Source organism: Lygodium microphyllum, chromosome 17, assembly GCF_053477565.2.
Source record: "Lygodium microphyllum isolate KBCC chromosome 17, Lygodium_microphyllum_v1.1.10, whole genome shotgun sequence".
In the NCBI taxonomy this organism is placed as follows: domain Eukaryota; kingdom Viridiplantae; phylum Streptophyta; class Polypodiopsida; order Schizaeales; family Lygodiaceae; genus Lygodium; species Lygodium microphyllum.
The window spans coordinates 105,644,005-105,671,812 of record NC_141151.1 but is presented as its reverse complement, the minus strand read 5'-3'; the positions used below and the strand labels follow the sequence as shown (position 1 = coordinate 105,671,812).

The 27,808-nt window shown below is 41.6% G+C and overlaps 1 pseudogene; it reads left to right on the top strand.

Annotated features, from left to right (window-relative positions):
• The first annotated feature begins 196 nt into the window (after positions 1-196).
• Positions 197-26,853, top strand: LOC148022230 (uncharacterized; annotated as a pseudogene).
• The last annotated feature ends 955 nt before the right edge of the window (positions 26,854-27,808 follow it).

The window sequence follows — 27,808 nt, the reverse complement described above, 5'->3', positions numbered from 1 at the left end:
CTTGGAACAATACAACACTACAAAAAAACCTTGACAATTTCTACATCTATTACCTCTAATTGGTGATAGATGCCTCGACTGGAGTAAGTTGCCTCCTCTCTAGATTGGTGCAGCTGCAACACATGAGGCGCATCAGATGGTCAACTGCAGTTGTGCCCATCGATCTGGCAACTAGCAGGTAAGTCAACCGTGCCACATGGATGCATCATGCCTATTGCCTAATGACCATGGACTGCGTCAGTTCATGCTACGGCTGCACGCGGCCTACAGCCACACCAGCCTCCAAGGGACTTGGAACTTTGGAAGAGAGCCACAGAGCAGATTCCAAAATCGCAGGTTGTCGCAGATGGCACTAGGAGAGGCAGTGAGACGTGGCCGCAGGAGGTGGCAAGACCTAGGGCTTTGGCGCAGGCGGCACTGGGGCACCAGACGTGGCCGCGGGAGGTGTGGCCCTAGGCCCTGGGGCTTGGTGCAGGCGGCACTGGGGTGCCAGACGTCCAGGTCTGGCATAGGCAGCACTGGGGTGCCAGACATGGCCGCAGCAGGTGGCCACTAGCGGGCCCTGGGGCGTCAGATATGGCCGCAGGAGATGGTCGCAGGAGGTGGCCGCCGCTCGTGGGCCCTCGGGTGTCAGACGTGGCCGCAAGAGAGTGGACTAGCGGAATGAGAGGCTAGCCGCTAGAGCTCAAAGAAGCCTGTTGCCTAAAGGTGAAGTTAGAAGAGAGCAGAAGCTGCAGGTAGTAGAATCGCAGGCGGCGAGCTACGGTAGTCACTCTGGAGTCTGGAGAGAGAGAGAGAGAGAGAGAGAGAACGAGCTCACTCCAGTGTTAGAAGTTAGAAATTAGAAGACTGAAGTTGAGCAATGAGCATTAAGATTCGAGTCTAGAGAGAGAAAGAGAGAGAGAGAGAGAGAGAGGACGAGCGTTGAAACTTCAAGACCTTACAACTTAATAACTAATGAATTTTGAAAAAAAAAAGTTATAAGAGGGAGAGCTAATTAGTAGGAGGTAAGTCTATTAACTTCACACATGTACAAATTTAGAATCCAGATTCCAAAGAATCCAAAGAGTTAAATTATTTAATATCAATAATTGAATATTCAATTGAAGTATTACATTTTTACATTAAAATATATTTGAAGGGTTTTATTTAAATGTGCCCTTCTTTTGAAAGATTTAATTTGAGTTAGCATTTCTACTTAGAAGGTTGAGTCTTTTTAATTTTCTTTTGGCATGGTACTAAAATTTCACGCTTCCAATATGGAACCTTCAAATTTGAGGGCTGGTTGGCAAGCTGAGCAATGGCCTGAGTAGGGGCAATGGGCATGAGATTTGGCACAGGCGGAGGCACACGTATATGCAGGGAATCAAGATGATCAACAAGCCAAGACTTAGGTGACGCAAGGAGGAAGGGATGAAGGCTCAGTGGTGGTGGAGGCATTCGAATGCTCAACAGCTGAGAGGCAAAGATGAATGATTAGAAGCGTGATGAGTTTTGGGAACAGAGGCCAATAATGACTTCTCATCAAAGATGACAATACGGGTGAAGAAGAACATCAAGTGGCAGGATTAAACAAACTATACCCTTCTACTCCATAGTGCTCCCCATACCGCCTTTTTCGGCATGGTCATCTTACTTTTTTGATTGTTTTGTAGAGACCAAGGCGTACACCGGGGATCCGAAAATTCACATCCATGCATAACTTGAAGCTTCCAATTAAGCCATGGAAGACTCGGCTTTGAATGAAGGTCGCCAACAGAGCAGCTTCATTCCAAAAATGAGTAGAAAGTCCAGCAACCATAATCATGGAGCGCATAGTATCCATGAGAGTACTATTTTTTCTTTTAGTAGTTTTGAGTAGTGAGCTTTAAATAAAGAATTAGGAGTGGGGTTTAAACAAATCATTCACATACTCATCCATTGTTTATCTCCACAGTCTTAAGACACCAAGGGGTGCACCTTATAGAATATGTAAGATATCCTGTGAGTTTAAAAGAAATGGTATTTTATTTAATAAAATTTACAAGATTATATTTACAAGATAGGCTTTCTAATTACAGTTTGAAAAAAAAGCTTAAGTTTAATAAAATAAAAGAGATCATTTTATATCTTTATGGTATATAAAGAAATGATATTTCTTAATATCGTTTGAATGCATGTTATATAGATGATTTCTTGTAGGTGCACCACCCAACTTAAGGCATAAATTGAGATACTTTTTGGAGAGTCTTTTGAAATGGTAAAAAGTGGAGAATGTCTCATAAGTTTATTTAGTGTGAAGAAGGGTGATAAAGTTAACGGGTAAATAATCATCAATGAAGGTTGCAAAGTACTTATGCTTTGAGATGAATTGGATAGGAAGTGGTCCACATGAAGAAGCATGGCTTTTAGGTTTTCAAGAAGGAAGAGATCTATAACATCCATGGCCTCTTGCCAAGTATTAAGAAAGGTCGGTATTTCTTGGTCATCATGGACGGTGAGTTGCATCAGTTGTTTTAGACATGCAATTTGTGTTGAAATATTGGTAAATTCATGGGTTGATTTGAGTTTATCCCACATCACTTTGGTAGTGGTAAGGCTTTCACATGACTAGTTTGCCTATCACCCAGATATAAAAGGATCTCAAGTCGGGCTAAAAGGTTTTTTGATAGCCAATTGGGTGGAATCGAGTCATTGGCAAGTGGTTGAGCAACCATGCCATCAACAATACCTAGTAATTCTAAATTTTGAAGAACATTTATTATGCTTAATTTCCATACTTGGTAATTAGAGTTAGGTAATATCTAATCTATAGGTTTGTGTTGTTAGAGGCACAACCATCATTGATGCCATCCGGACCGAGAAAAAGGAGATCACCTATGTGGAATAATGTGTGCATATCCATTAAGTCTAGGCGATAGTTTTCTTGGCATGTTGGCATCGCGCATGATACCATCTAGAAAAATCAAAATCGCAAACATAGACAATCTTTGTACAAATTTGTAGAAGAGCCAAACGTATTGATTGCCATAATTGGATTATAATAATACATAAATGTATGCAACTATGTTTCTTAACTTATAGGTTGTGTCCTTTCATAAATACATATATTTGTCATTGTTTTAGTGACTTTATTAATTTTGATATTACAATGTTTATTCCAAGATTCTTCAAATAGAGAATGTTTGTGTTGAAGCCTCATGTTTGCATGGCTTGAAAACCATGCAAAGACATGAATCCACACCTGTCATAGGCCACTACCCTCCTAAATTTTCCTTTGATGGCTACCATAACGGTGACTATACTATATAACATGAGCAACAACACAAGTAATGTTGGTCCTCAATTCTCAATGATGGCATAGCTTGAAAATCAAATGCATGCAACATTACACGTGCATTGTGTATATCTACATGCCGCTTAATCTAATTGAAAATTACACAATGCAAATCATACAAGTTGCATAATCAAATTGCAAATCACACAATGGAAATGAATTTGTATGTACTCTCCTTTTTTGGTCTAGACCCTACCATTGATCATGACTTTGGACATTGATCATGACTTATTGTTAGCAGTCATCTTCTATGTATGACTTGCATGGATCCAACTTAGTACCCATACTCCAAACATTTGCATTGTCTCTTCATGTGCCTTCCATTGTGTCTTTCTTTTTAAGATTGCAATTCTCTTTTTTAAAATTAGTTTTCATTTTGTATGGGTGGGGTTCTAATTGTTATCATGCTACCATTTAGGGTTTCCTTCAGCTCTTACATATGTCCTTTCCTCCTACGCATGAAAGTACAAATGAAAGTAACACTTATTGTTTCAAGGTTTAACATGCATCAAGTTAATATTAGAATAGATTTCTTTCTTATTCTTTAGTTACTTAATATTGTCACATGCGCTCGTCCATTCAATGTTATTGCCAATGTTTTTTTTGTTCTCTTTCGTTAGAAATGTATTAAGTACATGGTATTTTCTTACTCTTCACTAAATATAGATAGAATAACAATCACACTGTTATCTATATACCTTATGTTTGTACAATGATGTTTATTTTCTTGCTCTTTACTAAATATAAATAGAATAATAATCCCATTGTTATTTGTATACATTATGTCCGTACAATGATGTTTATTTTGTTGTCACTTTGTACTTCTATAAACAATGTATATGCCATTGCTTATATTCATTGAATTCTTTATTATGAAAGTATACAATTGGTCAATAAACTCTATAGTTCCATTTTGACACCACCTTTTCATGAATATTTTTTTTCAAGCTCACACATGTTGGTCTTATATGGTAAAACATATAAAATATAAATGAGGATATACGCTCCATTTGCATGCTTGTAGGATGTGGAGGATCATTATAAAACTTAACCACAAATGATGCCACTCTATCTTCTCTTAAGACCCATGGTTGGATAACATCCTTAAGATAAAATTTCTTATTTCACTATTGAATATATATGGCTTGTTCTTTCATGCAATTATGCAGAGTACTACGCCACTTCATGTGAAGTGGCAAGCGAAGTTTCTTTGCTACTGCACGACAACTTCACTCAATAGTCCATTTCTCCTCTTTTCCCTCTCCATTTCTAAGTTGTTTTATCTCTCTCTCTCTCTCTCTCTCTCTCTCTCTCTCTCTCTCTCTCTCTCTCTCTCTCTCTCTCTTCTCCCCATTCTCTCTATAAATTGTCTTTCTCCCTCTCTATTTCCACCTTTTGTTTTGTTTTATTTTCTCTCATCTTCTTATTCTCTCTCTCTCTCTCTCTCATTGTGAAGCGGCAAGCAAAGTTGCTTTCTTCACGTAAAATTAGAATAGTTTCCTCTCTCTCTCTCTCTCTCTCTCTCTCTCTCTCTCTCTCATCAAACTTAAAACTAAAAGTAGTTTATACATTTTATAATATAGAATGCCATATATACAAACAATCTCTTCTATGCACCATACTTACAAACTTTTACCTTTACATGACTGTAAGAAATTACATGCTTGCTTCGCATGATATTTAAAAACAACAATACTGAATATTGAAATAGATCATAATTAAAAAAAAGACCAAGCACTACAAAAAGACTTTCTGTAAGAGACCTAGTCAAAGTGAAGCCATCTCATTTTTTGAAGAATCATTTTTATCTCCAAGTAGCACATTCACAGGTGTAGGAGAGCTTGACACCAGTATCTTTGGCCTCTTTCTACCAAACATACTATTAACCTTAGCACAAGAAAAATAAAAAAAAAGTAAAAAAGTTCAAGTCAGGAGCCGAAAGAGGCAGCTCACATGGAAATCAGACACAAAAGAAGAAGCAAGAAGCGAAACGACCGAAACCATAAGGGTGGCCTCAAAAGCTAAGTCAAAGGTAAAAGCATATTTTTAAACGCAAGGCACCCCTAAAACTTTTGTAAAAGAGTATCAGGCTCCCTCTTGTGTAGATTGTAAGGATAGACGGGTGGTAGAAAAAAAGCTAGGAAGATAGGAGGACAATAGGAAAGAGGGCCTAGGCCACGACCGACCATGTAAGAAAGGGGATGACCATCCAAAAGGGATTAGGGTTTGGTATATAAACCCAAAAAGTGAATGAGAAGCTCATTCTTTAGTGTGTGGCAAAAGTGATCTCTTCTTCTTCTCTTATTCTCTCCTTCTTACTTGCTTGTGTATGCTTGAGAGAGGGATTGTGAGAGTATGAGGGAGTGAGTGTGTGAGGGTGAAGGATCAAGGAGAAGAATATCTTCATCACCTCCTCTCTTCTTCTTCTCTATTCTCTTCCCTTGTCTCGCATGTGGCTATGGAGGATGGAGCTTGAAGGTGGAGGATTGAGGTTGCTTGAGCTCACATCTAGAATCATGGAGCTACGAGGTTGCTTGAGGGAGGAGGCTACTCATTCAAGCATCAAGGTAAGCTCACTACATCCCATAGGATTGAAGGTGCATTGGCTAGGTGAGAGATAGCCATTTGTGCTTGCTTGAAACATATGAAAGAATAAGCGGTCCATGGGTCTTGGTGGTTGAGCATGAACTCCCACTACATTTTGGTTCCATTGTCAAGATAAATAGATTCAAGCTTGAGCACTTGTGTGTCTCAAATCGAGCAATGAAGTAAGGGTTTCATCCCTGAACTGGAGCTTGAAACAGATAGGATATTTTGGGGTTTTAATCTTCGCAACAAGTAAGTATTTCAATTTTTTAATAAGTAGATAAGTAGGAGGATTCATTTTAGTATTTGTATTTTGATTTTTATTGCATTTAGAGTAGGTTAGAAGCAAGAAATCGAAACAAAGAAACCTAGAGTTTCTGCTATAAAATAGGCCAAAATAAGGCAAATTGGAAAAAATTTGACTTGCAATCTGTTGACAAGGCATGAGCATTATTGGGGTAGTACTTGGGCATTAGGACAAGGGCTAAAGACCAGGGTTGGAAGCACGGGGGATTCACTAGTAGTAATAAGGAGACGTCACCTATTTCCAAGAAATATATGAAAATACCCCTTATCTACCCCCTATTTATGGGACCTTACCTTATAAAATGTACATTCCTTCCCTTTAATAACCCCCCTCCCTTACACTCATGTGGTACCATACGGTAAACCCTAGTGGATCCCCTAGGGTTGGAAGGCTCATTTTTAGTTTTGTAGTAAACACAGAGAGAGAGAGAGAGAGAGAGAGAGAGTTATTGCCATTGTGTTTGTGTGCCAATGGAATCGAACACAGTCCACATGGGTTTGATTCCTAGAATCGAACACTCAGATGTCTGATTCCTAGAATTCAAAAAATCCGACTCAAAAAAATTGGACTCTCCCAGATTCAGACGGCCACTCTAGACCAACTCCTAGAATTGGCCTTCTGCCATTCGGCCTAATCACATTCAAACACTTCACTCAAACATTCCGCCTGACCAATTTAGATGATCGACCATTCAGCCCACCTTGCCACATTATGGCATTTCAACGGCTCTATGTTCGGCCCTCAAAAACTTGGCCTCAGATTCGGCCTTGATATTATTTGGCCCTCGGCTACTCGAATGGGCCGAATCTAAAACTTGAACCTTGCAATTCGGACCAGCTGGGCCGAATCTAGAATTTGTCAAATTTGATATCTGTGGACCTTGAGTCACCTGTGTCATAGCCATAGGAACCCTCGAGAGCAATATAGATGAACGAAACATCTTTCTGTTGCAAAAAATGAGAGAACTAGTGAATCACAGACCTAGAAGCAATGCCAATCGACCTATTAGTTGTCCACCCTGCTAAGAGCACCAAAATGAACCATAGACCCTGAGCTGGAGCTAAAAGACGCATTGAAGACCCTAGAGACTAGCGAGAGTAGCCAATGATGGAGCCTAAATTCATATCAGGCCGAGAGCATAGGTGGGAGTGTTGAAGTTGCATTCACCATTCTGCATTGCACCCCATGTTTTTTTTCGATACTTGAAGTGCACCTGAAAAAAAGTTGAAAGCCTGATTTCACATAGTGCACAGAAAAGAGTATACACACACACACAGAGTGACAGTTAATTGAGAATTTTTTGCAAATAACAAGGAACTTACTCAAACTTAAGGAACTGAACGAAACCACAAGTAGGAGAAGACACTAAAACTTAGACGAGTGATCGAGAACCCCAAGTGGTAAGACCAAGAGGAAGACGTGAAGTAAGAGCTAGACAAATGGAAGGTCAAACATCTTTGCTAGAGTGAATCTACCTAATTTAATCAACCTCATCGACACCTTGGTGGGATAAGAGACCGCGGATATGGTAGAGACCAGCACAAACTGCAAACACAATAACAAAGAGTTTGATCTGGGGAATTTCCCATATGAAATCCAAGACATGGTGAGCAAGTACGACTTGAAAATCACCATGGTAGTCCATCCAAGGATATCATAGTATACCTCAAAGAGGAGAGGAGACTAGCCTAGGAAGCTTTGCAAGGCATAGTGGCCTACAATCGAGAACAACAAGCTAGAAGCTTGCCATAGAATATAAACATACGGGAGATCTAGCAAGTGTTACCCTTAGCAAAAAAATTTTGATTAGGACGTGACAGAGAGAGAGAGAGTGTGTGTGTGTGTGCTAGAAGGAGACCTTATGCTTAGCAAGCTTCTTATGAAGTGACTATTAGACAACACACATGCAAAGGAGAGCACAACAGCACTTGAAGCCTCGTTGCTCATAGGGCTACTAGGACGCTATGCAAGATGGAGAGGAGCTTGTGAGGGAGAAGAGAGGAAAACAGAGAGAGAGAGAGAGAGAGAGAGAGAGAGAACTACAAAAGATAGATTAATCAATAAAACTTAAGAGGGCACAAGAGATGGAGAACCCTCGAGACATAATCAATATACACAATATGGACACCAAAACCATGGGCTTAGTACACTGTAGAGCATGACTAAGCTATAGTAAGGGAATGAACTACATAAGCTCATGAGAGAGAATGGGAAAGGCTCAATAGGGCTGAAGAAGGCCTCTTGGCTCTCTCTCTTCTTGCAAATTACAAAGGAAAATGCCTCTTTATATAGGACTTGAGGGTGTTTAGGGAGGAGGTTAAGATAGAATAGGAATTAACACCACCAAAGCTGCATTAAGGCAGTTCCACCAATGTGGAAGTTCCATTTAGATGTTTTGTTGACCAATTTGTACTTAATCAAGCTCCATCATAGGTGAGTTGTCTCCATTCTCCCCCCCATAGCTTGAGTCCAAGAGCTCTCCTATAAAAAAATATAGAGAATCTTCATAAAAAAAGATCATATCTAGCAATAATAGAGAGAGAGTAGTGAGAATTCATACATTACTACTACAATTAAGGATGATTTGAGGGTGATTTAGGAGGGAAATTCTAATGGTTTATTAGCTTGAGAGAGAGGAGAAGAGAGGGGAAAGGGTTGGGAGTCTAATGAATGATGTTTTATGAAAGTGTTAAGTGTGGGGAAGAAAGTGTGGGTGTGTATAAAATTGGGAGGTGGTCTCCACCGTAGTTGGAAAAAGTTGGCATCCACCATTTTGGTCATATCTCTGGACTCGTAGCTTCAAAAAATTATAAAGAAATACCATCCAAAACTTCAGCTCACGCGTTACAACTTTCATGTTAAAAAGTTGTTTTGGATCGGAGTGGAAGTATTTTTAAAAAATCTTACAAAATCATATGCCTGATTTTTCTTCCAGTAATGCTTCCTAGAAGGGTCCCATTTGGTTGAATTATCATAAGGCTCCAAAGTCATGACATTATGAGCCTCACATGCCCTTTGGATGGCTCCAAATCCATTTCATGGCTTTTCTTTTCACATTATACATTTTCTCTTCACCTTCCTCCATTGATTTTTACTCTTCACCTCCCCTTGGTAAACCGATCTGTGAAATATTTCCATCCACTGATTTCTTGGATTTTCCAAGAGGTTGTTCCCACCCTCTTCTTTATTTCAAAGCTCCAAATGTACAAAAAATCAACAAAGTGTTAGACAAATATTTTTTAATGATTTTCTCGGATCATATAGCCCCCTCCAACTTGGCTAGAGGTATTTATGCCTTTAGACACTCTTTGGTATCTTGAGCTGACCCCACCCTGATGTGATAGGGTTTTAAGCGCCATCCATTTACCCTGGTCTTGTGCACTTTTCCCTCAATGTCTTAAATTTTGTAGGAGCCATTGTTGAAATTTTTTGTGACCCAAAACGGTCCCTCCCACCAATAGAGAAACTTGCCATCCTTTCTTTTATCAAAGCGATTGTCATATCGAAGCACTAAAGATCCCTCCTTGATGTTTTTATATGTTAGCTTCTTGTTGAGACTTTTATCTACGCTTCTCAGCTTCGTGGGAGTAGTGGTTGATGGCTTCTTCACGATCCAAATGTAGCCTCTCTAGGTACAGTAATCTTTGATGTAACTTCTCCTTTTGAGAGCCTACTGTGCCACCTAATACCCGAAGGCTAGCTAATTTCACCTCAATAGGCGAAAGAGCCTCTTGTCCATAAACTAGATAAAAAGGTGTGAACCCTAACATGGTTTTGAAGGAGGTTCTGTAAGCCCATACAGCTCCACTAAGGTGCTTGTCCCAATCCCGAGGCCTTGTGAATGTACCTATTTTTGCTGATGATTTTACAAATCATTCCATTTACCTTTTCCACCAATCCATTGCATTGAGGGTAGTAAGGGGTAGAGTGTCATCATTGAATATTTAGGGGTCTATAGACCTTGATTGGGGTTTGGGATTCTGCTATGAGTCGTCGTGGTCCTGATTTTTGACATTCTTCACATGTTTGACACCAATATTTGACATCTCGGTGTAGACTGGGCCAAGTAAAGCCGGCTTGTAGAACCTTTCTACTTGTGATGTTGTGTACAAAGTGCCCTCCACACACATCATCATGGAAAGCTTTTAAGATTTCTTCAATTTCCCATTTTGAAGGCACTTTCCTAAGCACACCATCCTTACCAAGACAATACAAACTATCATTTACCATGCGATATCTTGTAGCCTTCCGAGCTAGCCACTATCTCCTTGCTCCAAGAGATGTAGAATATCTTCTAAGTCTTCCTTGCCTTGCCGAAGTGGGGGTTTGATAGCCACTGCTCCCACCATTGACTCATTCAGCTTTGATGATGCTAGATGGTCGGCATCTTTGTTTTGGTCTCTTGGCACATGATGTACTTGTGCCTCCCTAAATCTTCTCATAAGAGATTTGGCCTCTCTCATTTTACTAGAGAGGTTTGTATTTTTGCATGCCCATGTACCTTGCATCTGCCTTACCAATAGCATGGAGTCTCCAAAAGCATTCAACCTCTCGATTGAATTACTAAGACACCAACAAAGACCATGGATTAAAGCTTGATATTCTACCTCATTGTTAGAGTGGACACCTTCCAAGATGATTCCTTCACCATAGATTTTCTCTCCTGAAGGAGAGAAAACAATGATGCCTGCGGCTGCCTTATCCTTAGTTCTCTTGTATGCACCATCAAAGTAGAGGCTATAAGCACCTACAAGAGTTTTTATGGATGGGGGTGGTGGAAGGTTCTTTCTTTTCACCCTGAGATTTTTCTCATAGCACCTATTTGTCAAAATATCAGCCAAGCATGCCCGAGTTGTTTTTTCAACACGCACTGTATAATCAAACTCTTGAAGTCGGACCACCCACTTTGCTAATTTGTCAAAGATTTCCATATGTTGTAGTGCATAGGGAAACATATCCTCCACAGTGATGATCACAAACCTCTTTGGAAGAAAATGTGGTTGAAATTTGGTTACTGCAAACATGAGGGCCAATACTAGTTGTTCAATGGAGGTGTAAGCCTTCTCTGAGGCTTTCATGAGGTGGCTGGCAAAATATACAGGCCTCATAAAGGATGTTTTTGGATCTTTTTGTAGGAGAGCAACATCAATGGCCTCTTCTCCCATGCTAGGGTTTACAAAGAATGTTTCTTCCCAACAAGGCTGGAGGATTATAGGAAGTGGCCCCAACATTTTCTTTATCTTCTTAAAATGTCCTTCACTTTGTTCACTCCATACAAGTGTTTCTTGGTGTGTCAGTTGCTGCAGGGGATATATGGCCTGAGAAAGTAAGTGTATAAATCTAAGAATTCACTATCAAAACTTATCTTAAAAATAAAAAATTACGATAAAGCCCAAATGCGCATCTATATCCGTGTTTATCTACGCGTCTATATTGGCATCTATTTTCGCGTCTATATTCACGTCTATCTGAACAATAGATGCGCATATACATGCAAAAATAGATGCACATGTCAAAATTCGAACCATACTTAAATCATTTCTTTTCAAACTGCGCCTTTCCTTTCTTGCATGTTTTGCGGTTCTGAAGCTTGAGTTTAGCCGACATGCAGTCTCTTCATGCCTCACCTAGTCTCTTCATGCCTCACCTCCTCATGACTCACCTCTTCTTTCATTTCAAACACACAAGAAGGGAAAAAGGAAAGCCAAGGAGAGGAAGAAAGAGAGAACAAGAGAGAGGAGAACAAGAAGAAGTAGCAAGCAAGAAAGCAAGCATCAAGGGAGGGTAACTTACTAAGGAGAGGAAGAAGGAGAAGGAAGAAGCGCCACCACCAGCCACACCAAACACCCAAGGTGATCTCTCTCTCTCTCTCTCTCTCTCTCTCTCTCTCTCTCTCTCTCTCTCTCTCTCTCTCTCTCTCTCTCTCTGTTTCTCTCTTTGTTTCTCTCTTCCTCTCTCTGCTCTCTCTGTGTATTTAGGATTTGTGATTCCATTATGTATTGCATTTTGTAAATCATCAATGGCGGTCGGCCTAAAATCAGCCGACCAAGCGCGTCTGATAGCGCGTCTACATCTCAGTGTAGACGCAGATATAGACGTGAAAAATGTTTCCTCTCATAGCGTCTGAGGGTGCATCTTAGTGCGCGTGTGCTCTGCAGTGTACACACAATGATACACGCGCTACACAAAAGGTTGACCTGCAGTCTACACGCAATTATACACGCGCATTGACCTAGAATGTGCATTTGACAGCGTGTCTGTGCTGCATCTTAGATGCGCAGATAGATGCGCTAGATAGAAGGTTCACTCAGGAGCGCGTCTGAGGGCGCGTCTAACCTACAATTTAGACGCGGGGATACATGCGCCAGGTCTCCCAGTTCTGATAGTAAACAATATATTTTTGCAATGATGAATGTGACAAATCCCATGTTTGTGTTTATCAGTTTTCTTGTTTAAGAGAAGCATTAGCACTTAAGTGTTATGCTCAATGTCTAAAGAAAGCTCTTTGAAAATGTAGGTAATATATGATTTTTTGTATGCAAATAAATTTGTCTTTTTCTTGTGTTTTTTTGCAGATGTCATATCCTGGTTCATCTAGCATTGACCCAGATGTGGATCGCATGAATGATACATTGGCCTCCTTTGGCAGGGGGGTCAATGCAATTTTTTGGAGGTTTTCCTAGTAGGGAAGACTTCATGGGAGAGATGACCAGATGCCTTGGCCGCTTTCCCACAGCGGACGAGGTGTTCAGTGTCATGTCTAGGATGCCTCTGACGTCTTTGCCTGGCACTACTTCCCAGACTCCACATGCAGGTACTCCACATGCAGGTACTCCATATGCAGATACTCCATATGCAGGTACTCCACGTGCTCCACGTGCATCGGCTGAAGCACAAGCATCTGCAGAAGCACGTGCATCTGCAAAAGCTCATGCGTCCAGGGAGGCAGAGGGTAGTCGATAGAGAGGGAGGAGGGAGAGTCGAGGGGGAGGACGAGGCTTGTGTGGGGGTTGCCTAGGAGGTGGCGAGCGATCACCCTCACTAGTAGATCATGTAGAGGAGGTTGTACGCCAGTACTATAGAGTTACAGATGCTGGTGGCATCTTTCATGATAATGAGGGAAGGAACGTAATGACGTACATGAGGAGCGTCGTGCATGCGACGTATAAAGATTGTTTCATTGCCTTCAAAAATCAGAAAAGCGGCTTGTGGCAGGAGGTGTTGAGGGCAGTCCATAGGAGGTACCCAAATCCTGAGGGTCAGCGATTCTCGAATGATTGGGAACGTACAAAAGTAAGGGATATACTTCACAACAAAAGATCCCACCTCATGACACGGGCCAGGGACTCACTGCGGAGGTTGGAGCAGGGGCGTGGAGCCTATAGCCAACCACCTATGTGCCACTGCATAGAGTGGAAGAAAGCCAAGAAGAAAGTAGCAGAGAAAGTGAAGAGTCGCTAGCATGCAGAGGCGTGACGCATCCAAATGGAAACCATGGGATCGTCGCATTACGGATCGGGCGGCAGAGAGTCGTGGGAGGCAGAGTTTGTAAGTATATTTTGATTTCTAGTTTTTTTAATTTATATTTATTTCAATTCTTTATATATTTTATTCTAAGATATTGTGACTCATAATTGTTTGTATATATCTAAATGTTTTGCAGACTACCATCGTTGGTAGGACACCTACTCCTAGAGAGGTAGGTTACCATCGAGGCCATAACCGCGCAGTGACATGGCTTTACTTTTATGAGAAGGGTCTCATCACTGAGGACCAATACAACCGGGCCATGAGGATTCGACAGCCAAAGAAGGTATGTTTTTCTTACTTTCCTATTAAAAGTATAGCTAATTATAACTTTTTCTCCACCTTGTCTATGTAAGCAACCCTGATCTTTTGTGTGTGTAGGCGAACCCGGATGTGGAGCATAGCGAGGAGGGGGATAGCGATGCTCGTAGCCATGGTGGTACTAGCGAAGATGTTTCCTCTTCAGATTCGTAGAGGAGCACCATACCTCCTCATGAGGCCTTCTTTTCTTGTATATGTATGATATCTCTTTGAGCCTACTGCTTGTGGCCATGCTTTAGGTCGCAAGCACTTAAACTTCCCTTATAAATGCTTTTGATATATAATGAATACATGGACTTTTATTTTCAATTCTCGTACCCGTAAGATACATTGTCTTTTTCCCAAATACACAATCTGATGTATGGATGTGCTCTCTGGTTTTTTTTTTCCAGTTCTATTTTGTGCATCTATCCACGCATCTAAATTGTAGATAATTCGCGTTTATACGCACGTCTATAATGCAGACTACACGTGCTTCATAATTCAAATTTAAAAAAGAAATTAAATATCTTTTTTTTAAAGGACATTTTTTGTTTTCCGTTCGCGTCTACCAGTGCTTGTAATTGCGCGTCTACCAGCGTGTCTATATGCGCGTGTATATGTGCATCTATTGTGCGTCTATTTGTGCATGTAAATTTGTTGATATATGCGATTATAGATGTGAAATGGTAGATGCGCAAATAGACGGGAGGATAAACGCGCCCATAAGAATTTCTCTATATTCAAAAATCGCGTCTAAGTATGCGTCTATGAGGCCTTTTTGTTGTAGTGTGTTTTTCGAATCCGTCAACCTTTGATTTGAGCCTCCACTAAAGGCACTATATCTTTGAGGCAATATACCTTGATTGCACTAACCATTTTACCTTGCCTTTCCCTTGTGCTGCTTACCATTTTTTACCATTGTCGTCGTAGCTTTGGAGAGGCATGAAGTAGTTGTGGCCAAGTAAGTTTTGGCCCTTGAGAGCTTACATCTGCTACCAGATCATAAGGTTGTGTGCGAGAACCCAAAGGGAAGTCAAAGACATCAATTTTAGACCTAGCTCGAGTCTTTCTCTTCTTCCCTTCATCTCTAGGTGCCCGTGATGTACTTGCCTCATTGATTTTTTCCTTGCTTGCCTCAGTTTGGACATGTACCCGCTTGATAGGCATGGTCTCTACTATATCTACCTTTATCTTACCTCTCCCTATTTCTGCTTGGAGCCTTCTATCCCTGACCACCTCCTCTATTTTTATGACATTAACATTTGGTTGAACAGCAGGGGTTTCAGCTTGAACATAAGGTGGTTGTAAAATTGCAGGTCGTGACTGCTCTTGCTTTTGAGTCCTAGTACAAGGAGGGCTTACTTGTTGTCCATTACAAGATATAGGCCTTATACCAACGTTTAAAGCGACAAAAATACAAACAACAAAATTTGCCCCCGTCATCGCAAAAAGCAGCATTATTAACGATGCCATAGAAACGTCGGTATTGACGTCGCTATCAGCGTCGCTATTGGCATCGCTATGCATGTCGCAAATCATCGCTATCAGCGTCCGTATTGGCGTCGCTATCAAATTTGCGATGCTGATAGCGATGCCAATACCGACGTTGATAGCGACAGTTTGCGATGTACATAGCGACGCCAATAGCGACGCGAGCAGTAAAATTTATGACGCTAATAGCGGCGGTAATAGGGAGAAAAAAAATTTGTGGCAGGGCAGCTAGCACTGTGTGCTTTATGAGAGCCATACAAAATAGTTTCTGCACTGTTGTGTACAATGCGCTTGCAAATAAAAACAATGTATACTGAAATCATAAAACTAATACATGAAATAAATACATGATTGCATAAAAAGTGATTGGTACAATTATGACAAGATATCACTAATACATAGAACATGTCTACATAGATCAGGCGACTCAAAAATAAAGGTGTATGAGCTCTAGGGATCCAAGGGCGAGCTATGCATCCTCGTCTCCCGAAAGCTTGTCCTGCTGCAAAGTAGCATCGAACGGACTCTACAGAAAAAGAAACAACACATAAGTCCACTATACAATAATGCATTCAAATATCTCATGGTAACTACGGACAAGAAAGATGAGTGATTTACAAGGCCGTCGCATCTATACAATCGGTCGATCAATGCAGTGAGACCGTGCTTCTCTGCATATCGAGTCTCAAGGCCAAACTGATTGCGATTTGTAATGGAGTGCTACAAAGAAAACAAAATGCTAATTGTTAGAAACATAATTGTCAGTACAAAGAATATTTCAAAAAAATAAACAAGCAAAACAAAAGAAAAACTTACAAAGTCCTCTAAATATGTCCTGTGGCCGCCACTCCCAAGATAATGGATCACTCCAGCCTCGAGTCGTGCCCTCGCCACCTCGCGCTGTTGACTCCAATGTCCTGGAGAATCTGTAGCCTCCTCCCTCAGTTGGCGCTAGTCGTTTGCATCTAACCACTCAGGCTTTGGAGCCCCACTCTTGATTGCCTTGCGTGCATCGAATCATCTATGTAACATGTATGCATGCATGCAATCCATCATCCAGCCCGTAGAGAATCTATCTACTACGGCTGGCACCGGAAACTCCTCGTGTAAGGATGCTACTATGTAGTCCTTGCTCCCCTCCGGTATGTTCTTCCAATGATCCAAGACGTTGTGCCGAAAAACTTGTTGGCACAACTCTCTCATGCGAGCCATCACCCTCCTCCCCTCATCATTCATGATGATGGCTCATGACTTGGGCCAGAGGGAGGGAGTGCATCGGGATCAAGGGGTGCTGTAGAGATACAAAGGTAGTGAGCCTACGGTCCACATGGGATACATGTGCGACTCCTCACTCTCGTGGCCCAGGTGGATGCTGTGGAGACACGGACGCGGTGTCTCCGTCTCGTCGTTCAGCTAGAGCTGCCTCACCTCCAGGATTTGTCACACCTGTGGGAATGTCTACTCCAGTTACTCTGGCTTTTGCGCAATCTGAAGCAGATCTAGCAGAGTGCCTTGACGAAGAACAAGACAGCTCCTGGTTTGCCATCTCTCTGAATCTGGCGATTTGGTCTGGAGACATGCGTGCGAAGATGTCCTGTAACTCCTCGTCGCTCATCCCTCGACTCATCCTGAAAATATCACCTGCACAGACAAAAAATGATATTAGAATAATCAATTTAAATCATACAAAGCAGAGTAATATAAATCATTTTAAAAAAATCTCACTTAAAATGCATATCTTATGTACCCTTATAAGCGATTGGTCAACGAAATGAGTAACTGGATGCTCCAAGTATAAAGTATCCTATGGTCCCATGTTAATCTCCTGACACAACTCCACATACACTAGAAGTTCTATAGACATGTCACCACAAAAGAATGAGTCCGCCTCATTCTCAAAGAATTCTTGGACTCCTGTATTTCCATCATTGTTAGCCAATGCTGGCTCCAAGCTTTTGACGGCCTCCACCCCTTGCAATATCGACCCCTCTATTTCCATATTATCTTCATCTATGCTCGGAACATCGCTTTGATCATATACTCTCGCACTTCGGGGAGTTGAAGGTATAACATACCACCATCGAGGTTGTCGAGGGTTTAGATAGAAGATTACCTGTTCATAAATACGTACAAGAGAGTTCAAACCATTGTGACATAAACCATGTCGTAATACAATTAGCAAGCAAATGACTCCATGCACCTATTCACAATGGGCCGGCAACACAAAGGTGTCACGCAAATCCATCCATTTGTTTTCGGAATCTATATTGAGAAATCCAGATGGACCTCGTCGAACTGTTGCGCCAGCTCCTCCAAGTACCACTTTGAACCATTGCACATCGAATAGTATCATGGAGAAGCTACGGTAATCCACCGTAATAATACTTTGCAAGTTTCCAAAATACTCCATATCATCCACAACCGTGTTTGGATCCGTTGCTCATCGCCGGCTCTCTTGTTCAAACCTTGCCATGACACCACATTCCATTGTGGAGCGCATTTTGTCAATACGCTCCGCACGAAAATGCTATCCGCGCGACCACTCTACACTATATATTTTGTACTGTACATTGAAACACTCAAATTAGATGTCGCATATAAAATTTAGATACGACAGGTTCTAAACCCCTCATCACCTTTGGACTACATCCACTTGAGAATTCCCACTCCTCCATTGAGACCTCTATCCCTTCGCGAGATGCTGCGGTCAAGGCTCCATGCAACCATCGCGTTGACATAAACTGTGGCATCTCCTCCATGCCTTCGGGATATCGAATCGGTCGATGATACGTATTACGTCGGAATTCAGGTCGCGCTTCCTCTCGATATTGCCTAGCGATCTGGTACTTGGCGAGCCACGTCTCCATAGAGGCATGGTGCAATATAAAAAAGCAATTCACCTTCTCTTCCATTGAGGCATCCATTCCTTTTTCTACCCCATTTCCAACCACCACATCTCCAGTCAGTCTATCATCGTCCTTCAACAACCATAGCATTTCATTGTCTGGTTCACTGTTGGTAGCCATTGTGAAATATGCACTAGCACCTCAGACACCAACCAACCTTCGGCCATGCTACCTTCTGGCCAAGCTCGTTGTCGCACAAAGCCTTTCAGGGTTTTCATGAAGCACTCCAAGAAGAACATCCATCACGTATGGACAAGTCCAGCAATCTCCACTTCATCCACAAGATGCACAAGAAGGTGGCTTTGTATCGTGAGCATGCTGGTGGGTAGGTATTTCTCAAAGAAACAGACTGTCTCCACTACTCCCCGCCTCGCGGATTCAATAGAGGACATCTTAATCTCCTTCTGTGAGATCCATTGTACCAAAGTCGACAACTTGTAAATGGCCCCGCGAATTTCTGGAGTAAGATATATTGTGATCGCGATCAATAGTACAAACTGCCAGAAATGAAAAAGCATTATGAATAATGGCCACATTTCAAATAGCAAAATTCCCACGCTAATTACAATCCATTCGTAGTACAAAACTGGCATATCTTATGCCAATTATAGGATTTTAGCCCTGATAATTGGTCGTCTTTAGAAAATGCGGACCTGAGAGAACGCATCATACCCGTCAGAGTGTGGATAGACTTGATTACTTGCTTCACAATGCGCTCTTCTTTAGTGGACAAAACCCAAGGAGCGCGAGGAAGCTGCATGCGACCATCAGCACTCAATTGCAACCAAAGCGCATCTATCTTACCTACCTCCTTCAAATTCATTTGTGCCTCTGTAGTGTCTCTCTTTCCTGTGATGTGGTTCCATAACAAGTTACCCACATTCTTAAAAATATGCATGTGACCTGTAAGTGGATCCAATATGGCAACTTGTAGAAAACTGAGAACTGCCACATTTCATTTGGATGTGATTCTCCGTTGACCATTTTCAGCTCGTACCAGCTTGTGGCATTCATATGTGTTGGAGCTCGTCCAAGGAAACCTTCCTTGAGTTCATGATCCTCCGGCAAGAAAGCAGCGTGTCTTTGATATACCATCTTCTTCATGGTTTGTGACCTTCGGGAGTCTAACTGTGGCCCGCACAATGGACATGCATGATAACCTGAGGTAACCAGACCTGTTCAAATACCACGACCTAGTGAATATTTGATTGAATGAGATAAAATATAGATATTACCAGCGAGAATGGAGGTTTGCTCACCTGAGCACTCTCCCAATCCCGGAAAGTCATGCATCGTCCACATGAGAATGGCTCGAATATTGGCTGACCCCCGACCATCGCGCCTGCTCATATCTTGCACAGTGACCCCCTCCTTCCACAAAATCTTAAGCTCATCGACTAATGGACGAAGATACACATGCATATTTTTTACTTTGTAGCGGCCTGGGACGAGCAAGCTAAGGATGAGATGTCCTTTCTTAGTAGAAAGCCATGGAGGGATGTTGTAGTTGACAAGGACTATAGGCCACATACTGTAAGAAGTTGAGCGTAGACCGAATGGGTTCACACCATCCATTGCGAGACCGGGCTGAAGATTCCTTAGCTCTCATGAAAAGCCTAGGAAGGTAGAGTCAATGTGGCTCCATGCACATGAATCTACTGATATTCGTTGAACTCCATCCGTGGACCTATTTTGCGCATGCCACGTTGTCAAGCTCGCCATGTCGGATGTACGAAACATGTGGTTTATGCGGGGGATGAGCAGAAAGTGTCTCAGAACTTTTTGAGGGATGGTTTGCCCTTGCAAGTCCTGTCGATACCTGTGAGCACCACACTTTGTACATGTCTCCATAGTCTCGTATTCTCCTCGAAACAGACAGCAATCGTTGATACATACGTGGATGTTATTGTAGTCCATGCCAAGCTTCCGTAAAACATGTCGTGCATCATCACGAGACTCAGGCAGGGTATTTATAGGTGGTAATATATGATTTTCAATAACCTAAAAAAAATCACAAAACACCTGAAAAAGCACAAATGTTTGTAATAATAGTGTCAAAAAAAAAATCAATAAAGCGTATGTACAAGGTACCTGAACAACTTGGTCACACTTGTATCGCTCCACCCGTATTTCGCTTGCACACTTAAGAGTGCAAGTAATGTCTTCAGCCGAGATACTCAGCACCCATCATATAATGGTATGGATGATTCCTCTCTAAGCGGATCAGAAGTCTCGAGATCCATGGGAAGAGTAATGCATCCTACGATCACAATTGGTAGTATAAATTGCCTCTAATGAAGAAGCATTAGGAACATTGACTACACTCCAAATAGCAAAATATGCAGGCCACTTACAATCCATTTGTAGTACAAACCTGACATATCTTATGCCAATCATTTGATTTTAGCCTTGAAGATTGGTCATCTTTAGAAAATGCGGACCTGAGAGAACACATCATACCCATCAGAGTGCGGATAGACTTGATAATTTTCTTCACAAGGGGCTCTTCTTTAGTGGACAAAACCCAAGGAGCGCGAGGTAGCTGCAAGTGACCATCAGCACTCGACTGCGGGCCAAAGCGCCTCCATCTTGCCTACCTTCTTCAAATCCATTGGTGCCCTTGTAGTGTTTCTCTTTCCTGTGATGCGGTCCCAAAGGAAGCTACCCACATTCTTGAAAATATGCATGGGATCAAACAAGTGGTTGATCTGTAAGTGAGTCCAATATGGCAACTTGTAGAAAACTGAGAATCGTCGCATTCCGTTTGGATGTGGCTCCGTGTGGACCATTTTTTGCTACCAGCTTTGGGTGTTCATTCATGCTGGAGTTCGTCTAAGAAAGCCTTTCCTCATCAATTCATGACCCTCCAACAAGAAAGTGACGTGTCCTTGATATACCATCTTATTCATGGTTCGTGACCTTCAGGAGTCTAACTGTGGCCCACATAATGGACATTCATGATAACCTAAGATAACCAAACTAACACCTCTTTCCAATGAATACAAACTTGAATGAGCTATGATAGATATTACCAATAAGAATGCAAGCGTACTTACCTGAGCACTCCCCAAATCCGAGAAAGTCATGCATGGTCCACATGAGAATGGCTCAAATATTGGTGGACCGTCACCATCGCACTTGCTCATATCTTCCACTGCGACCCCCTCCTCCCATAAAATCTTAAGCTCATCAAACTAATGGACGAAGATACACATCCATATTCTTAACTTTGTAGCGGTTGGGAACGAGCAAGCTAAGGATGTGGTGTCATTTCTTTGTAGAAAGCCATGGAGGGATGTTGTACCTAACAAGGACTACATGCCACACACTATAATAAGTTGAGCGCAGACCAAATGGGTTCACGCCATCCATAGCAAGACCAAGCCAAAGATTCCTTGGCTCTCGTGAAAATCCTAGAAAGGTAGAGTCAATGTGGCTCCATGCGCATGAATCCATTGATATTTGTTGGACTCCAACTATGGATCTATTCTGCACATGCCACGTTGTCAAGCTCGCCATGCCGGATGTACAAAACATGTGATGTATACGGGGGATAAGCGAAAAGTGTCAAGAACTTTTTGAGGGATGGTTTGCCCTTGCAAGTCCTATCGATACCTGTTAGCATCACAGTTTGGACATGTCTCCATAGTCACGTATTCTCCTTGAAATAGTATGCAATCGTTGATACATGTATGGATGTTGTTGTAGTCTATGCTAAGCTTTCGTAAAACATATCGTGCATCATCACGAGACACAGGCATGGTATTTGCAAGTGGTAATATATGATACTTTAGTAACCTTTAAAAAAATCATAAAACATATTGAAAAAGTACAAAATTTTTAATGATAGTGCCAAAAAGAAATCAACAAAGCGTACGTAGAAGGTACCTAAACAACTCAGTCACACTCGCATTGCTCCACCCGTATTTTGCTTGCATACTTAAGAGTGCAAGCACTGTCTTCAGGCGAGATACTCGGCACCCATTATATAATGGTATGGATGCTTACTCTTTAAGCGAATCAAATGTCTCGACATCCATAGGCATCAATGCTTCGATCATTGCCTCCATCTCAGGCTCCAAGTTTATAGAAAATTCTGGAAGGTTGCCTGTCTCCTCTGGTATTGAACGGTATAGATTGGGTAGTACCTTCCAAGTGGTGGATTGGCTCAAGCACTCCATCCATTGCATGCCTACGAACTCTTCTAAATAACGGGCCGCAAAGGATACACTCCTCCTTGGGATGAGACATCACCTTCCTATAATAAATTTTACGGCTACATCCAATGTTTTTGTATATGATATTCAATTAGTTTGCAAATACAATGCATGATTGATATACACTTTTCTTATTGTTTGCTCAAAATCTGAGATCGCCTGATCAATTATCTTTGATTGAAACTTGCCAAAGTGTCATACGTGTTCCATAGACAATCGACGTTTTTGTCTAATTTCCAACTTACATTGAGAGCAAGGACATGAGAGACGTTGATTAGAATATGCCTCGCGATTGTGAATATCACAGCTTTCATCGTTTCCATTTGGTCTACGTTACGATAAACAATTTGTTTTTGTTATCATTCTTTTTTTCTTTCTTAAATTGTTTGAGAAGGGATTTCTTCTCTTGTAACTCAACAAGATAAATGTATATAAAGTCTCCACCTATGTGCAGAGGGCCTACAGTATGTAAAGTCTAATATGCTATGCATGGGGATGAGGGAGTAACTACCCTATGTCAGAGTATTTCCTGCGGAGTATTTCCTGTCCCACCGTGGTATTGCACCAAACCACTACTACTACTAGTACTCACCTTCTCGAACACACCAAAGGTGAACCTTTAACAAAACCTCTCTCTCTCTCTCTCTCTCTCCACCACCACCACAACCACCACCACCACCACCACCACCACCACCACTACCACTACCACTACCACTACCACCACTACTACCACCACTACTACCACCACTACTACTACTGCTACTACTGCTACTACTGCTACTACTCGCCTTCCCGAAGCGTTGAACACACCCAAGGTGTGCCTTTAACAAAGCATCTCTCTCTCTCTCTCTCTCTCTCTCTCTCTCTCTCTCTCTCTCTCTCTCTCTATCTCTCTCTCTCTCTCTCTCTCTCTCTCTCTCTCTCCCTCTCTCTCCTACTATTTTTTTAAAAAAACAAGAAAAGAAAAAATTAAAGAACTACTACTATTACAAAAAAAACAAGAAAGAAAGAAATTAAAAAACTACTACTAATATAACAAAAACCAAGAAATTAAACTACTACTACTACTACTGCTACTGCTACTGCTACTGCTACTGCTACTGCTACTGCTACTGCTACTGCTACTACTACAACAACAAACAAGAAAATATGAAATTAAAGAACAAGATCTTACCCTCTCTTTATTTTCATGGCAGCAAGAGGGAGTATTGAGGTCACTAGATCATATGTATATTTGGGAGTCACATTTACAACAGCTTCAGGGACTTTCTTGATAACACAGGCAGCTCGTGACCGCCTCACTAGAGGATACTCAACATTGGCTCTTATGGAGCGACAGTGTCATCAGGCACATTTCCAGGAGCCCCGCACCAAGGGGTGGCTCTTTGATACTCTAGTCACTCCAGCACTGATGTATGGAGCAGCTATATGGGGGCCAGGCCTTGCCGATTATGTATGGACATTGATGGAGAGACCTCTGGTGATCATGATATCTAGATTGATTCGCAGCAAGGCCTCAGTCCCACATGATATTGTGCGAGCCGAGCTTGCCACACCACCCATGCTAGTTGAGGCATTATTTCAGACAGTCTGCTTCCTACACAGATTTCAGGATATGGACAGAGATCGCATTGCATATAGAGCATATATGGCATCTCAGGAGATGGCTCGAGCGGGGGATACCACATCATGGTATGCACAGACTAGAGCTTGGTTTGATAGACATGGGCTGGACATTGATAGACTCCCACCTCTTCTATATGATACTCAGGCTCCCACTTACACCCTCTCTCTCTCTCTGAGAGGAACAGAGTCATCAGACAGGAGATATGGCATATTTATATATAGAGGACATGGGTCAGCCCTGCACAGCCACTGCCATCGAAGATGGCACATTATTATACACAGTTCCTGAGTATATCAGAGCAGGGATTCATAGAGATTCCGAGATATATGTAGATCTATATGCCACATCGATTGAGAGTTCTTATTGGACAGCTCAGGGTATCATCACATCAGCTTATGATTGAGAGTGGCAGAGCCAGTGGCATCCCACAGGAGGAGAGGATATGCCCCCTTTGCAGATCAAAGGTGGAGAGTGATGAGCATTTTGTTCTCAGATGCCCGACATACTTAGAGTTGAGATCTAGATACACATTGAGCAGCTCACTTCAGGGATGTATGACTGATATGGATCAGAGATCATTTGGCCGTTTTCTGGGAGAGGCATGGCATATCAGAGAGCAGAGCACAAAGTGGGTCCCAGTCAGAGAGGGGCCCACCCAGATGACTATTACACAGTTCTTTCAGACAGACAGAGTGAGAGCTACTGTACCAGCCTCCAGCCAGACCTCCAGGCTCACACTACAGCAGGCTGAGGACCAGCGTACCCAATGCCGCACGAGGATCCGTGGGTTTCGGACCCCACAGCCACACCGACAGGAGATTCGGAGGATTCTTGATCTACATCGACAGTAGACTGAGATCCGACGACACTCGACACATTGGATCTCAGATCTCCAGTTTGCTCTTTCTCCACCGCCGATGTACCACATCGTGCATCTAGGAGGGATCACCTGCTATTAGCGACTTCGACGACTGCTACTACATCCCAGGATAGTATATCTCCCTGCATCTGTTACATATACACATCGCACCACTTTATCACAGCCGACAGTTGTTCCCCTATCACAGCCGACATTTGTTCCCCTTTTGTAGCCATTATCTAGAGTACCAGAGCTACATACACACATACACATACACGACACTTATCACACTCACAGCACCGTATTTTCAGTTTCCAGTTTTTAGCTTTTCATTCGGCACTTTTATTTTGGATAGCTGGACCTCATCAGTTGTATCATAGTTTGTCTCATAGGCCAGTTTTGGTCTTTAGAAGATGTTAATATAACTTTCTTTCTTTCTCTTTCTCTCTTTCTTTATCAAAATTAGACCAAGGGAATGGCCTGCTCACATCTACACTAAATACATCAAAATTATTAGCTAACCCCTTGCATAAATGGCAAGGGATGTCTAAAAAATATGCAATTGAATGATCTGATACATCCATGATAGAATAGGAAGATGTTCAATCACTACCTAGTTGATCATAACCCATACTAACCATCAACGGCCAAAATAGAACATGTGAGCAAGCTATCCCCATAGTAGCCTTGGACTAACATCATGAGGTAATTGTAAAATCCTCTTAGGATCATGTTAAGAAAGGCGTCTTCAACAAATGCATAATTAGCCAGGGATTCTACAAAGTGATTCCACTATCAAGGAATCATTTAGCAAATCACTATCTCAAATATCTCAATTATGTCCAAGGTTGCACGATGGTACATCCTTAGAATGGGATCTCTCACACTACATGACACATTTAATTATTTGATCACTAACTACGAGTTACCTTTCACCAATAACTAGCCATATACCAAGTGACTATGAATGTGTTGATAGAAGGTCAAGATAAAATCAAAGATGCAATTGTGATTGAGCTAGATCTTGATACATTGGATGAGCCATGACTGATTAAACTGGGATCTGTACTTAGTCTGAAAGAGAGGAAGGATTACATGTTCTTTATCGAAGAATTCTATGATATTTTTACTTGGAGCTATGATGAGCTGAGGGATATTCCTCCTAGTCTGCTGGTTGTGCATATTATTTCCTTGAAGGGGAGTAGTTTTCCTATTCGGTAAAAAGTGAGGCGTATGCCTTTTGAGCTAAGGAACAGACTATTTGAGGAGCTACAAAAATTACATAAGGATGGCTTGACATTGCATGTACAACACACTGAGTGGTGTTCACCAGTAAGTTATCAAAAAAATGAAAAATAATCAAATTTGACTTTTCATAGATTTTAGAGAGCTTGATAAACAGATAGTCAAAGATTAATGCCTACTACCATTTATTGATCAAATTCTAGATCAGCTTAGCAGGTAGGGATATCTATTCATTTATGGACTCCTTTGCCGACTATAACCAAATGGCTATTGGGCAAAGAAAGATAAGTTGAAAACGATATTTATCAGTATGTTTGGCACATCTATATATCATATTATGGATTTTGGATTATGCAATGCATCGGGTTCTTAGCAACATATGGCTAATAAAACTTTCGGTGATATTTTTTCAGATGAGTTGAAGGTCTTCATTGATGATACTGGGACAACCACCATAAAGGAGAGATAGGTGATTATTCTAAGATATTTTTTTGAGCAATATATGTGGCTTTGCATTGCTCTCAATCCAAGAAAATGCATCTTTGGAGTGCCCTCTACTTACAGATTGTTGTTGAGCCATATGGTTAGCTCGAGTACTATTGTGATCGATCCTAAAAAGATAAAGGTTATATTCAAATACATTCAAGATTTGGGCCAATGGTACATGAAATGCATTGAAGGAGCATAATTTTAGCTTCAGCCCTATTTTAAAACAGAAAATTCCAGCCCATAATCAAAATGAGTGCATAAACTCATGAAGAAGCTCCTCTAATCATTAATGAACAAAGTTATGATGAAATGAGGTCATTTTCTTCCATTACAACCACATAAATCTCTTGTTTGCTCATAAAAATGGACAAGAACAGTGGGCTGCCCTGTTTATGTGACTGGTTATTTCAGCCCATAACAGCCCATACACCTTCAAAATCCTCACCCTTTGCTTGCCCCAAAGTCACTCAAGTACTTGGGTACAAGTTGAGCTTCATTGGACCAAGAATGAGGTAGACAAAATGAGAGAAGTCGTGCATAAGAGCAGGCTGAATCCTTCTCTCTCAGATTTCCTCCTTTTATAGACTGTCATAACATGCATTTTCGTCAGGCCAAATGGACAGATAAGTGGAGCTCTCACCGTGTTTACATCTTCATCTGTTGGTCCTTTTGATCTCCAGTTTGCATTCTCCAAAGCATGCACCATAGCTCCAGCTCTTTCCCAGTTGCAGTCAGGCTATGCAGCCCGCATTTTGCATCGAAAAATGCGGGCTACTCCCTGCTCATGCCCAGGTCACTTTTTGACCTACTTAGGTTACTTGCTAGTCACTTTAGTCTATTACTTCATGTCCCCTGTAAACCTAGTGGACTTTTGGCAACTTTTGGCATTTTTCTTGAGTTCTGACCATATTTTTGTACTTGCATCAATGTGATTT